Genomic DNA, 13221 nt, shown 5'->3' with positions numbered 1-13221 from the left:
CGTTGATTATCCCTTCCGTACTCCATTAGGTGATGCATGAGGTAGAATCCATCAGCCGTACTGATGTGCGGTTGCTGGATGCAGCACAAGTCGGTCTTATGGCCAAAAGTCGATGCTTTATTCTTTTACTTTTTCACCTTGATATATCCACCAGTGAGGCTGAAGGTCCAGAGGGCAGAGTCGAGAACACTCTTTACGTGTGTGTAATCCTTTTTCTTGAGGTACTTCGACGAGTCCAAGTACATAGCATGGGAGTATTCCGGGTACAGAACGATGAGGATGGCGACGCCCCTGCTGCGTAAATTAAGTACACCTCAAATTAGCCTCCATGCTTGCAAAGGAATGATTAACATGTACGAAAGGATATGCGCGGATGACTTACGAGGCATGATAAGGCAGGAGAATCGCTTCCTTGTCCTTATTAGCGATCATGAATTCACCGAGGTACTTGCTCGCATAGTCACGATGCTCTTTGCAAACTACCAAGAAGCTCTCGTGCATATAGTATGGGTCCGCGACGCAGATATATTTGATGCTCTCCATATTGATGATGGAGTTGAGATACAGCACATACATGCGAATGAACTAGAAATCCAGCTTGGTCATGTGGAACATGTTGTAGATGTAGTCAAATCGCAGGAGGAACTGATTCGCGGGCTAGGTATCGACGTACAACTTCCCACCCGGCACATGAGCCGCGTAAAGCAGGTATCCTGGACGTTTTGCGACCAGAAGGCTTTCCTCTGTGGCCAGCACATCTTCATGGAGTCTCTTTAGATCATTGTTCAGTATGTGATCTAGCGCTTTGGCAAGTAGGATCGGCTCGCCGGCGATGTGGAAACACGGCTTACCTTCGACAGGTATTCTGTCTACCACCAGGGGTTTCAGAAGCGGCTGGGTGCTTGAAGCACCTATGGCGCCTTTAGGGCCTTTCTTGGACGGTCTCTTCCTTTGCTTCTTGGCGGGTGGCGGTAGTGAGCCCACCATATCTTCCCTAACCACCACCCCCAGTGTCCTCGGGCTAAACAGTGGACGGGCCTGGGGGGGGGGGGTTGCTGGGTAGAGGCGGCATGTGGAGGCGTCTCCTACGAGGATGTCTTGAAGAGAGACTTTTTACATTCTGCCTTAGGACGTTCCGGCTCCGGCAAATCAGGCAGCATGAAGTCATCATCTCCACGGTCATAGCCTGAGTCTTCCGCGTCCTGAGCCATCAATCCATCATAGGCGGTATTGAAATACTGGTTCGGGTCCTCATCATCATCCTCCATGTCATCATCAACATTTGCTTCTTCAACAGCGGGCCCGACATGATCTAGCACTAATGGAGGCTCTCCCTCGCGTCGTTCGCTACCATCATCCACCACGAGAGGTGCATGTAATTTGGTAGGTGGGGTGGTGTTCATACCTTCTTGAGAAGTTGGCGTTGGCGTGATACTGGGCTCCTCGAGACGAAGAAGAGAGTTCAGCCAAGTCAAGAACCAGTTCTTGCATGCGCCAATCATCTTAGGGGTCTCGTCGTCACCGAATGGTATCGGAGGAGGAAAATGCTCGAAGCCCGCTAAGACACTGGCCATGTTAACCTTGAAGACGCCATCAGGCATCTGTCGGTTGTGGAACATGCGGTCCTTCGGCTTCACGGTAGTTGCCTTTCCCACAGCCACCTTCTGGCCCTTGATGTCGTAGAGTAGGGTGCATGGGGTGTCGTCGGCCTACGAAGGAGACATGTCTGCGACATCAAACATCTGAAAGGCAACTGAAATGGAAGACTATAGACATGTGCTACGACAACAAAAGTCCTTTCCCGGCAATGGTGCCAGAAATCCTTCTGTCGTCTCTTGAGCTTGCGTTGGTTTTTCCCTTGAAGAGGAAAGGGTGATGCAGCACAGGAGCAGTAACTATTTCCCTCAGTTTGAGAACCAAGGTATCAATCCAGTAGGAGAATCTCGTCAAGTCCAGAGTACCTGCGCAAACACAGAAGAGCTTGCACCCAACGCTATAAAGGGGTTGTCAATCCCTTCAAGATAGATTGCAAAGTGAGATCTGAAGGCGGAAAGTGCAACAAAGTAAAAGTGTAAGGCTGAAAATATGGTGTGGAGTAGACCCGGGGGCCATAGTGTTCACTAGAGGCTTCTCTCAAAATAGCAAGTATTACGGTGGGTGAACAAATTACTGTCGAGCAATTGATGGAACCACGCAAAGTCATGACGATATCTAAGGCAATGATCATACATATAGGCATCACGTCCGAGACATGTAGACCGATACTTTCTGCATCTACTACTATTACTCCACATATCGACCGCTATCCAGCATGCATCTAGTGTATTGAGTTCATGACGAACAGAGTTACGCCTTAAGCAAGATGACATGATGTAGAGGGATAATCTCAAACCAATGATGAAAACCCCATCTTTTTACCCTTAATGGCAACAACACGATGCGTGCCTCGCTACCCCTTCTGTCACTGGGTGAGGTCACCGCACGGTATGAACCCAAAACTAAGCACTTCTCCCATTGCAAGAATCATAGATGTAGTTGGCCAAACAAAACCCACAACTCGAAGAGAATTACAAGGATATGAAATCATGCATAAGATAGATCGGAAGAAACTCAAATAAGATTCATAGATAATCTGATCATAAATCCACAATTCATCGGATCTCGACAAACACGCCGCAAAAGAATATTACATCGGATAGATCTCCATGAAGATAATGGAGAACTTTGTATTGAAGATCCAAGAGAGAGAAAAAGCCATCTAGCTACTAGCTATGGACCCGTAGGTCTATGGTGAACTACTCATGCATCATCGGACAGGTCATGGTGTTGATGAAGAAGCCCTCCATGTCCGAATCCCCCTCCGGCAAGGCACCAGAACGTGCCCCACATGGGATCTTGCGGAGACAGAAGCTTGCGGTGGCGGAAAAGTATTTTCGATGATCTCCTTATTTTTTCTAGGATTTTAGGGAATATATAGGCGCAAAACCTAGGGTAGAGGAGGTCCAGGGGGCCCACAAGCCCTTGAGGCCCAGCCTCCCCCCTGGCCAATGCTGAGGGGCTTGTGGGGTCCCTGGGGACCCCCTGCCTTGGTTCTCACGTCTCCCGATCTTCTTTTGTTTCGGAAAAAATATTTTCGGGGATTTTATTCCGTTTGGACTCCGTTTCAAATCTTCCTCTGAAAAGGGTAAAAAACACGGAAAAAACAGGAACTGGCACTTGGCACTGAGTTAATAAGTTAGTCCCAAAAAAGATATAAAAGGCATATAAAACATCCAAAGTTTGAAAAGATAATAGCATGAAACCATCAACAATTATAGATACGTTGGAGACGTATCAAGCATCCCCAAGCTTAACTCCTGCTCGTCCTCGAGTAGGGAAGTGATAAAGACTGAATTTTTGATGTTGAATGCTACCTAGCATAGTTGTCCTTTGCAACTTCTTTCATGTGACATGAATGTTCAGATCCGTAAGATCCAACACAATAGTTTTCTATTGACATGAAAACAATAATACTTCAAGCAAACTAGCAAAGTAATCATGAACTTTCAAAATAACGAGGCCAAATAAAGTTATCCCTACAAAATCATATAGTCTGGCTATGCTCCATCATCCTCACACAACTAATGTAAATCATGCACAACCCTGGTTTTGGCCAAGTAATTGTTTTCACACTTTTACTTTCTCAAACTTTTTATAACTATCACGCAATACATGAGCGTGAGCCATGGATATAACACTATAGGTGGAATAGAGTGTGGTGGTGGTTGTGAGACAAAAAGGAGGAGATAGTGACATTGACTCGGCGTATCAAAAGGCTATGGAGATGCCCATTAATAGATATCAATGTGAATGAGTACGGATTGCCATACAAGGGATGCACTAGAGCTATAAGTATTTGAAAGCTCAAAAGGAGAACTAGTGGGTGTGCATCCAACTTGCTTGCTCACGAAGGCCTAGGGCAATTTGAGGAAGCCCATCATTGGAATATACAAGCCAAGTTATATAATGAAGATTCCCACTAGCATATGGTAGTGACAAAGCAAGAAGCTCTCAATCATGAAGAACATGGTGCTACTATGAAGCACAGGTGTGGAAAAAGATAGTAGCATTGTCCCTTCTCTCTTTTTCTCTCCTTTATTTTTTTTTATTTGGGCTCTTGGGCCTCTCTTTTTTTCTCTTTTTTTTATTTGGGCTCTTTGGCCTCTTTTTTTATTTCCTCACACGGGACAATGCTCTAATAATGATGATCATCACACTTTTATTTACTCACAGCTCAAAGCTCAAAATAATGATGACTTTATAGGAAATGCCTCCGACAGTGTACCAGGATGTGCAACGATCTAGCTTGGCATATGACGTTGGAACATCTCGCTAGCTATCTTACGATCATGCAATGGCAATATGAGAGTGACGACACAAGTCATGAGATGGAACGGTGGGAGTTACATGGCAATATATCTCGGAATTGCTATGAAAATGCCATAGTAGGTAGGTATGGTGGCTGTTTTGAGGAAGGCATATGGTGGGTTTGTGTATCGGTGAGAATTGCGTGGCACTAGAGAGGCTAGCAATGGTAGAAGGTGAAAGTGCATCTATACCATGGACTCACATTAGTCATGAAGAACTCATATACTTGTTGCGAAAGTTTTTATTAGTAATCGAAACAAAGTGCTAAACGCATACTCCTAGGGGAAGGGTTGGTAGGTGTTAACCATCGCGCGATCCCGACCTCAACACAAAGGATGACAATCAATAGATCAATTATGCTCCGACTTCCTAACATAGCGGTTCACCACACGTGCATGCTACGGGAATCACTAACTTCAACACAAGTATTTCTAGATTCACAACACCCTACTAACATTACTCTTAATATTACCAAATCCACGTTTCAAAACTAATTGAGAGGAATCAAGACTTCTCTTTCTACTCAATGCACATGAATATGGAGGTTTTTGTATCCTCTTTGAGTACCTATCACCTTTGGGATTACTTTCATAGCATAAGCCAACTACCAAGTCACGCACCGCCGTGCTCTAAAAGATCTAAGTGAAGCACATAGAGCAAAATTATCTAGCTCAAAAGATATAAGTGAAGCACGATGAGCATTCTAGCAAAATCACGATGAGTGCATTTCTCTCTCTAAAGGTGTGCAGCAAGGATTATTGTGACATAACAAAAAGAAAATACCCCTAAGATACAAGACGCTCCAAGCAAAACACATATCATGTGGTGAATAAAAATATAGCTCCAAGTAATGTTACCGATGGATTGAAGACGAAAGAGGGGATGCCTTCCCGGGCATCCCCAAGCTTAGGCTTTTTGGTGTCCTTGAATTTGGCTAGGGATGCCTTGGGCATCCCCAAGCTTGAGATATTTCCACTCCTTATCTCTTTGTCCATGAGAGCATCACCCAAAACTTGAAAACTTCACAACACAAAACTTAAACAGAAACTCGTGATAACATTAGCACAGGAAAACAAACTACCACCACTTTAGGTACTGTAGCAATCTTGATTTCTATTTATATTGGTGTTGGGATACTGTATTCTCACTTTTCCATGGCTAGTACCCCCCGATATTATCCACAGTTTCGTCAAAACAAGCAACCAACTCAACAAAAACAGAATCTTTCAAAACATACCAGTCTGTAGTAATCTGTATACTTCGTATATTTATGGTACCTGAAAAATTCTAAAAAATTATGACTGCCTGGGAAAAAAGCATATCAACTAGCAGCAAAACGAATCAACTCAAAAGCTCTTTCCGAATAAAAACGAAAAATCATCTCGTGAGCGAAAAGTTTCTGTCTTTTTCAAGCAGGATTAAACAACCCTCACAAAGACTAGTCATAAAGGTTTTGCTTGGGCTCAAACACAAGAAGGAACACAAAAAACACAATCACAACAGAATTATGATGGTGTGGACGCAACAAAACAGAAAGAAAAAGATAAAATCATTGGGTTGCCTCCCAACAAGCGCTATTGTTTAACGCCCTTAGCTAGGCATTGATAATTCAATGATGCTCACACAAAAGACAAGAATTAAAGCACAACGAGAGCATCATAAAGCATGTGAAAATCACATCTGAGTCTAACATACTTCCTATGCATAGGCATTTTATAGGAAAACAGATTGTCAAGACAACCAATAGTTACCAAATGCAAGGAATAAGAAAGAGACAATATCGATCTCAACATAACGAGAGGTAATTTGGTAACATGAAAGTGTCTACCACAATATTTTCCTCTCTCATAGCAATTACATGTGGGATCATATTCAAATTCAACAATATAGATATCACATAGGATACCCTTTTCATGATCCACATGCATGCAAAGTTGACACTTTTCAAAAATAGTGGGATTATCATCAACTAAAGTCATGACTTCTCCAAACCCACTTTCAATATTATTGCAAACATCAGACAAAGCAAAACTAGCATCCCCAAGCTTAGGGTTTTGCATATTTTTAGCATGATTGACACTAATAGGATTTATAATGAAACCATTGCAATCATGCTTTTCATTCAAGGAGCCCTCGTGAATCACTTCATAAATTTCTTCATCACGATTTTCAGATTCACGCATCTCAAGCAAAACTCCATAGAGAAAGTCAAGTGCACTCAACTCACTAGCAATTGGATCAACATAAGTGGGTCTCTTAAAGAGATTAGCAAGTGGGTGAGGATCCATATCACTAGATTTTCAGCAAGCGAAGATGCAAGCATATTGAAGGCACATAGAACACAAGCAAAGGAAAGGCAAACGAAAAAGGCAAAGATTGTGAAGTGGGGGAGAGGAAAACGAGAGGCAACTGGCAAACAAAGTAAATGCAAGAGATGAGTTTGCGACACTTACTTGGATGAGTTCTTGAATTGATACTCCCCGGCAACGGCGCCAGAAATTCTTCTGCTACGGCAACAAAAGTCCTTTCCCGGCAATGGTGCCAGAAATCCTTCTGTCGTCTCTTGAGCTTGTTTCCCTTGAAGAGGAAAGGGTGATGCAGCATAGTAGCAGTAAGTATTTCCCTCAATTTGAGAACCAAGGTATCAATCCAGTAGGAGAATCTCGTCAAGTCCAGAGTACCTGCGCAAACACAAAAGAGCTTGCACCCAACGCTATAAAGGGGTTGTCAATCCCTTCAAGATTGATTGCAAAGTGAGATCTGAAGGCGGAAAGTGCAACGAAGTGAAAGTGTAAGGCTGAAAATATGGTGTGGAGTAGACCCGGGGGCCATATTGTTCACTAGAGGCTTCTCTAAAAATAGCAAGTATTACGGTGGGTGAATAAATTACTGTCGAGCAATTGATAGAACCGCGCAAAGTCATGATGATATCTAAGGCAATGATCATACATATAGGCATCACGTCCGAGACATGTAGACCGATACTTTCTGCATCTACTACTATTACTCCACACATCGACCGCTATCAAGCATGCATCTAGTGTATTGAGTTCATGACGAACAGAGTAACTCCTTAAGCAAGACGACATGATGTAGAGGGATAATCTCAAACCAATGATGAAAACCCCATCTTTTTACCCTTGATGGCAACAACACGATGCGTGCCTCGCTACCCCTTGTGTCACTGGGTGAGGTCACCGGACGGTATGAACCCAAAACCAAGCACTTCTCCCATTGCAAGAATCATAGATCTAGTTGTCCAAACAAAACCAACAACTCGAAGATAATTACAAGGATATGAAATCATGCATAAGAGAGATCAGAAGAAACTCAAATAAGATTCATAGATAATCTGATCATAAATCCACAATTCATCGGATCTTGACAAACACACCGCAAAAGAATATTACATCGGATAGATATCCATGAAGATCATGGATAACTTTGTATTGAAGATCCAAGAGAGAGAAGAAGCCATCTAGCTACTAGCTATGGACCCGTAGGTCTATGGTGAACTACTCACGCATCATCGGAGAGGTCATGGTGTTGATGAAGAAGCCCTCCGTGTCCGAATCCCCCCTCCGGGAGGGCACCAGAACGTGCCCCAGATGGGATCTTGCGGAGACAGAAGCTTGCGGCGGTGGAAAAGTATTTTCGATGATCTCCTGATTTTTTCTGGGATTTTAGGGAATATATAGGCGCAAAACCTAGGGCAGAGGAGGTCCAGGGGGCCCACAAGACCTTGAGGCCCGGCCACCCCCCTGGCCGGGGCTGAGGGGCTTGTGGGGTCCTTGTGGACCCCCTTCCTTGGTTCTCACGTCTCCCGATCTTCTTTTGTTTCGGAAAAAAATCTTTTCAGGGATTTTATTCCGTTTGGACTCCGTTTCAAATCTTCCTCTCAAAAGGGTCAAAAACACGGAAGAAACAGGAACTGGCACTTTGCACTGAGTTAATAAGTTAGTCCCAAAAAATATATAAAAGGCATATAAAACATCCAAAGTTTGACAAGATAATAGCATGAAACCATCAAAAATCATAGATACGTTGGAGACGTATCAACATGCTGGTGAAAAGGGTATGGTGCGTAATTACCGTGAGGGCGTTGATGACCCACAAGTTTAGGGATCTATCGTAGTCCTTTCGATAAGTAAGAGTGTCGAACCCAATGAGGAGCACAAGGATCTCACAAGTGGTTTTCAGCAAGGTATTCTCTGCAAGCACTTAAATTGTCGGTAACAGATAGTTGTGTGGTAAGATGATTCGTAGCAAGTATCAAGTAACACTAGTAACAAAGGTGCAGCAAAGTGGCCCAATCCCTTTTGTAGCAAGGGACAAGCCTGGAAAAACTCTTATAGGAGGTAAAGCGCTCCTGAGGACACATGGGAATTTCTGTCAAGCTAGTTTTCATCAAGTTCATATGATTCACGTTCGCTACTTTGATAGTTTGATATGTGGGTGGACCAGTGCTTGGGTGCTGCCCTTACTTTGACAAACACCCCACTTATGATTAACCCCTCTCGCAAGCATCCACAACTACAAAAGAAGAATTAAGACAAAGTCTAACCATAGCATTAAACTAGTGGATCCAAATCAACCCCTTACAAAGCAACGCATAAACTAGGGTTTAAGCTTCTGTCACTCTAGCAACCCATCATCTACTTACTACTTCCCAATGCCTTCCTCTAGGCCCAAATAATGGTGAAGTGTTATGTAGTCGACGTTCACATAACACCACTAGAGGAAAAAACAACATACAACGCATCAAAATATCGAACGAATACCAAATTCAAATGACTACTTATAGCATGACTTATCCCATGTCGTCAGGAACAAAAGTGACTACTCACAAAGCATAATTATATTCATGACCAGATAGGTATTGAATAGCATCAAGGGTCTGAACATATAATATTCCATCGAGTAATCCAACTAGCATCAACTACAAAGAGTATTTAACACTACTAGCAACCTTACAAGTACCAATCGGAGTCGCGAGACAAAGATTGGTTACAAGAGATGAACTAGGGTTTGGAGATGAGATGGTGCTGATGAAGATGTTGATGGTGATGAGTTTCCTCCGATGAGAGGACTGTTGGTGATGACGATGGCGACGATTTCCCCCTCCGGGAGGGAAGTTTCCCCGGCAGGACGGCACTGCCGGAGCTCTAGATTGGTTTTGCTCAAGTTCTGCCTCATGGCGGCGGCGATTCCTCCCGAAAGCCTCCTCTTGATTTTTCTGGAACGAAACCCTCCTTTTTCTGGTGCATAACGCGCAAGGCATCCAAATTCATGAATATAAGCATTTACATCCAACTTGTCTTGAGTCAAATTGCAAAACTTTTCTTGCTTACGATCTATCAGGGCCTGCGGAATATGATGTTCACGAAAAGCTTCACAGAACTCCTTCCATGAAATAACTTGGCCCGAAGGACGCATAGCCTCAAAGTTCTCCCACCATAGACTAGCAGAACCTTCGAGGTGATATGTGGCATAAGTAACATTGTCTCCTTCAGCCACGTTTGCATAACGCAGCTTGTTATTGATACTTCGGAGCCAATCATCTGCATCTAGTGGCTCAATGGAATGATGGAAGGTGGGTGGATTCAATTTGATGAAGTCTCTGATGGATACTAGCTGATTGCACTGATAGGCTGTATTCCGCTCAATGTGCTCCAACAGACGGTTGGTGGCATGCTTATTCCTCTCAATTTCTAGCATAACCTCTGTCAACAAAGGGGGATTAAGAGAATCTTCTCCATCCCTACCATCTCCATGGTTCTGATCACGGCCAGCAGAACTCCGGGTTACTCGCGACATCCTGTTGAAACAATCCAGGGTTCAGAGACAAAGAACACTAAACACCACAATCCTAGAGAAAATCGGACATCATAACGGCTGTATAGGCATGAAATATGAGGCATCCTTCAAGAAATCTGGGCAACATAACTACTCAATATTATGGATTCGAGGTGCAGCAAGAACAAAGGCATCTCTTCTCACAATTTTAATGAAAGCAGGAATGACACACAGAAACCATCCTATAAGTCCATGGTTCAGTAACTTGTCCTCCTAGTAGACAGATAAGAAAACCTAGTCCTTAATCCCCGTAGAAAAGAAATGGTGACTCAGAATAGAGTAACTCGAGGAAAAGAGTAAAAAGAGCCTTACGTTCCCTTCCACAATCAATTCCCTTATATAACTATAGGTTTTCTAGACTCAACATCAACCATTTTGGCTTGGTAATCCTAAAGGCAGTCAAGCTCTGATACCAACGCTGTCGGGACCCTGATCCTAAGCCATACAACTCTAGCATGTACACATCATATCACTTTGTGGCCTCACGCACGGTAATCACCCCGGTTGCCACCTTACCTTGGCCGGGACCGTTTGCGTCTTTTGGCTCACGTATATGACTATGTTGCCAACAATCATGTTTCAAAGAACCTGGGTCGACATGGCTAGTTATGAACCCAAGTGGCACATCCGTACAGGGACAGGCATACATAACCCAACAAGGCAGGTGTCGGTCATCAGCAAGTGTAGACGAGTCGTAGCAAGCTATGGAGACTCCATTACACCGCGTGACATTTCCCCGAGGGGACAGACACAACAACCAAGAAGGATACATGCCGGTCCATCAATGTGTCCGAAGCAGTAGCAAGCTACCAAGGCTCGGTGGAAGCACAAAGAGGCATTTCCCGGTATGGAGTACTACTGAAGGCACACAACTAGGTGTCGAATCCCACACATATCAATGCATTGCAAGCATACACACAATATGCACGATATGTGTAGATACAACATGGCATCACAACATAACTCTACAACACATCATTTATTTAATAGACTCGGAAGATCCAACATAGTTTAATGTTACAAACAGAACGGGTCACATGACCCAACATTCAGAGCATACAAGCATCAAGCGGAAGTTACATGTCTGGGTACAGACATCTTCTAAAAGCGGCTGGAAGAGCCTAAAAGCTACAAGGACCCTACCCTAGGAGCCAGATCACTGTCTGGGTTCCCAAGCTAATCCATCGATGTTAACGTAAACAGATAACGTAGAGAGAGCGGCGTCTATTCTGCATAAATGTAAATAAGCAACAGTGAGTACGAAGGTACTCATCAAGTCTTACATCAGTTCTAACTACATATGCATCAAGTATCAATGAACGGAATGGTGGAGTTTATTGCAGAGAAGCCAGCTTTGACCTTTGGCTAACCTATTCTACAACAAAGTTTTAATATCTTCCTCGTCTCCTTACGAGAAAGCGCACACGAGTCCACATAACCATCACATCAATACACCACCAAGGATCCTCTCTCGTCATCCTACGAGAAGGCCATCCATATCACTCACACTTATTTGGACCATTTTAGAGTGACCATTAAAGTTATCTATGAACCATGTAAGTATCCAAGCAGTCCATATCCGAGGACGCGGCTATTCGAATAGATAGTTACCCTGCAGGGGTGTACTTCGTCACACATGCTTCCGCCACTTATCGCCAAGTGCACATAAAACCAGCACCTCAGCAACCTTCAAGCGGAAGGCCAGCGAGGGAGTTGGCCACGAACGTTAACCTACTAAGACTCACGCCCAAGACAATCGCCTATCTGAGTTGGAACCCATAATGGAAGTCTGGCCGAGGTTTCCAACATGGCCTCAAACGATGTGAGCAGGGCCCAAGCCGGTCCCGACTGGGCCGTTCATCCACCTAGCAGGCCATGCCACAACCTATGAACGTTTCGAACTACTGCGACTTCTGGACTGAGAACAGAGTAGTTAATAGGACGAGAGGGGTCGAGTTACCGGAACCCAATGTGCGGTAGTAGCTAGTCTTGGAACACCAACACATGATCCCAGGTCCTAAATGCGGCGACAATGAGACAACCCACCATGTACTCCTACATGGCCTCTCATCGCTACCTTTACCAAACAGTTTCACATGATCATTCCAATACATCATTCCGATGCTCGGACCAAATTCAACCTAAGCAGAGCAAGCATAACAGGGTAAAGCACATATGACTCAAGCATCTACCAGGTATGCTAGGTTGCATTTGTTTAGCTATTTACTGTGATCAAAATCAGGTCATGCAAAGGAATAGGTGCAGCTATCGTAATACAACTATCAATTGAATAATTTTGTCCTAGTGCATAGAAATGAGAGCAGGAGCGAGAGAATAGGATTTTGTCAGAATGTTCAAAGGGGTTTTGCTTGCCTGTTGATCGAAAGAACTCAACTATTCTTCGATGCCGGTGATAACTACATCTCGCAAGGTCTATCGACAAATCGAACAAAAGAAATTAATCACGGCAAATGCTTCACAATGATGCATGAGCATGTCAAGTTATCATGATGCTGATTTCATCTAATGCAAGTGATCACAAGTTGAAAGAAGTTTATTTGATCTATATAATTCATTTCAAAATCCGATTATATCCTTTATAAGCCTATTGTGAATTTATCATATTCAACAAGGTTAAAATGTCCAAACATGTGTATAAATGCCACCATTGGATTCCTTGCATTTTTTCTGATAATTTTTCATATATAAATTATTTTCATGAGAGTTATATTTTAATTTCTATGATTTCTACAAGTTTTAGCAATTTTCTGGAATTAAATTAAACCAGAAAAGCTATTACTGCGTCAGGCTGATGTCATCTCTGCGTGAGCAGGTCAACCAGCCGGGTCCAGGTCAAACCTGACCAGTGGGGTCCACTTCTTAGTGACCCAAAGATTAATCCCGCGCTGACCCACACTAACTGAGGTTTGACTCACTAGTGGGGCCCTCTGTCAGCGT

This window comes from Hordeum vulgare, chromosome 3H (genome assembly GCF_904849725.1).
Source record: "Hordeum vulgare subsp. vulgare chromosome 3H, MorexV3_pseudomolecules_assembly, whole genome shotgun sequence".
NCBI classification, from domain to species: domain Eukaryota; kingdom Viridiplantae; phylum Streptophyta; class Magnoliopsida; order Poales; family Poaceae; genus Hordeum; species Hordeum vulgare.
The sequence above is the reverse complement of the archived record's forward strand: the minus strand, read 5'-3'. Positions refer to the sequence as shown.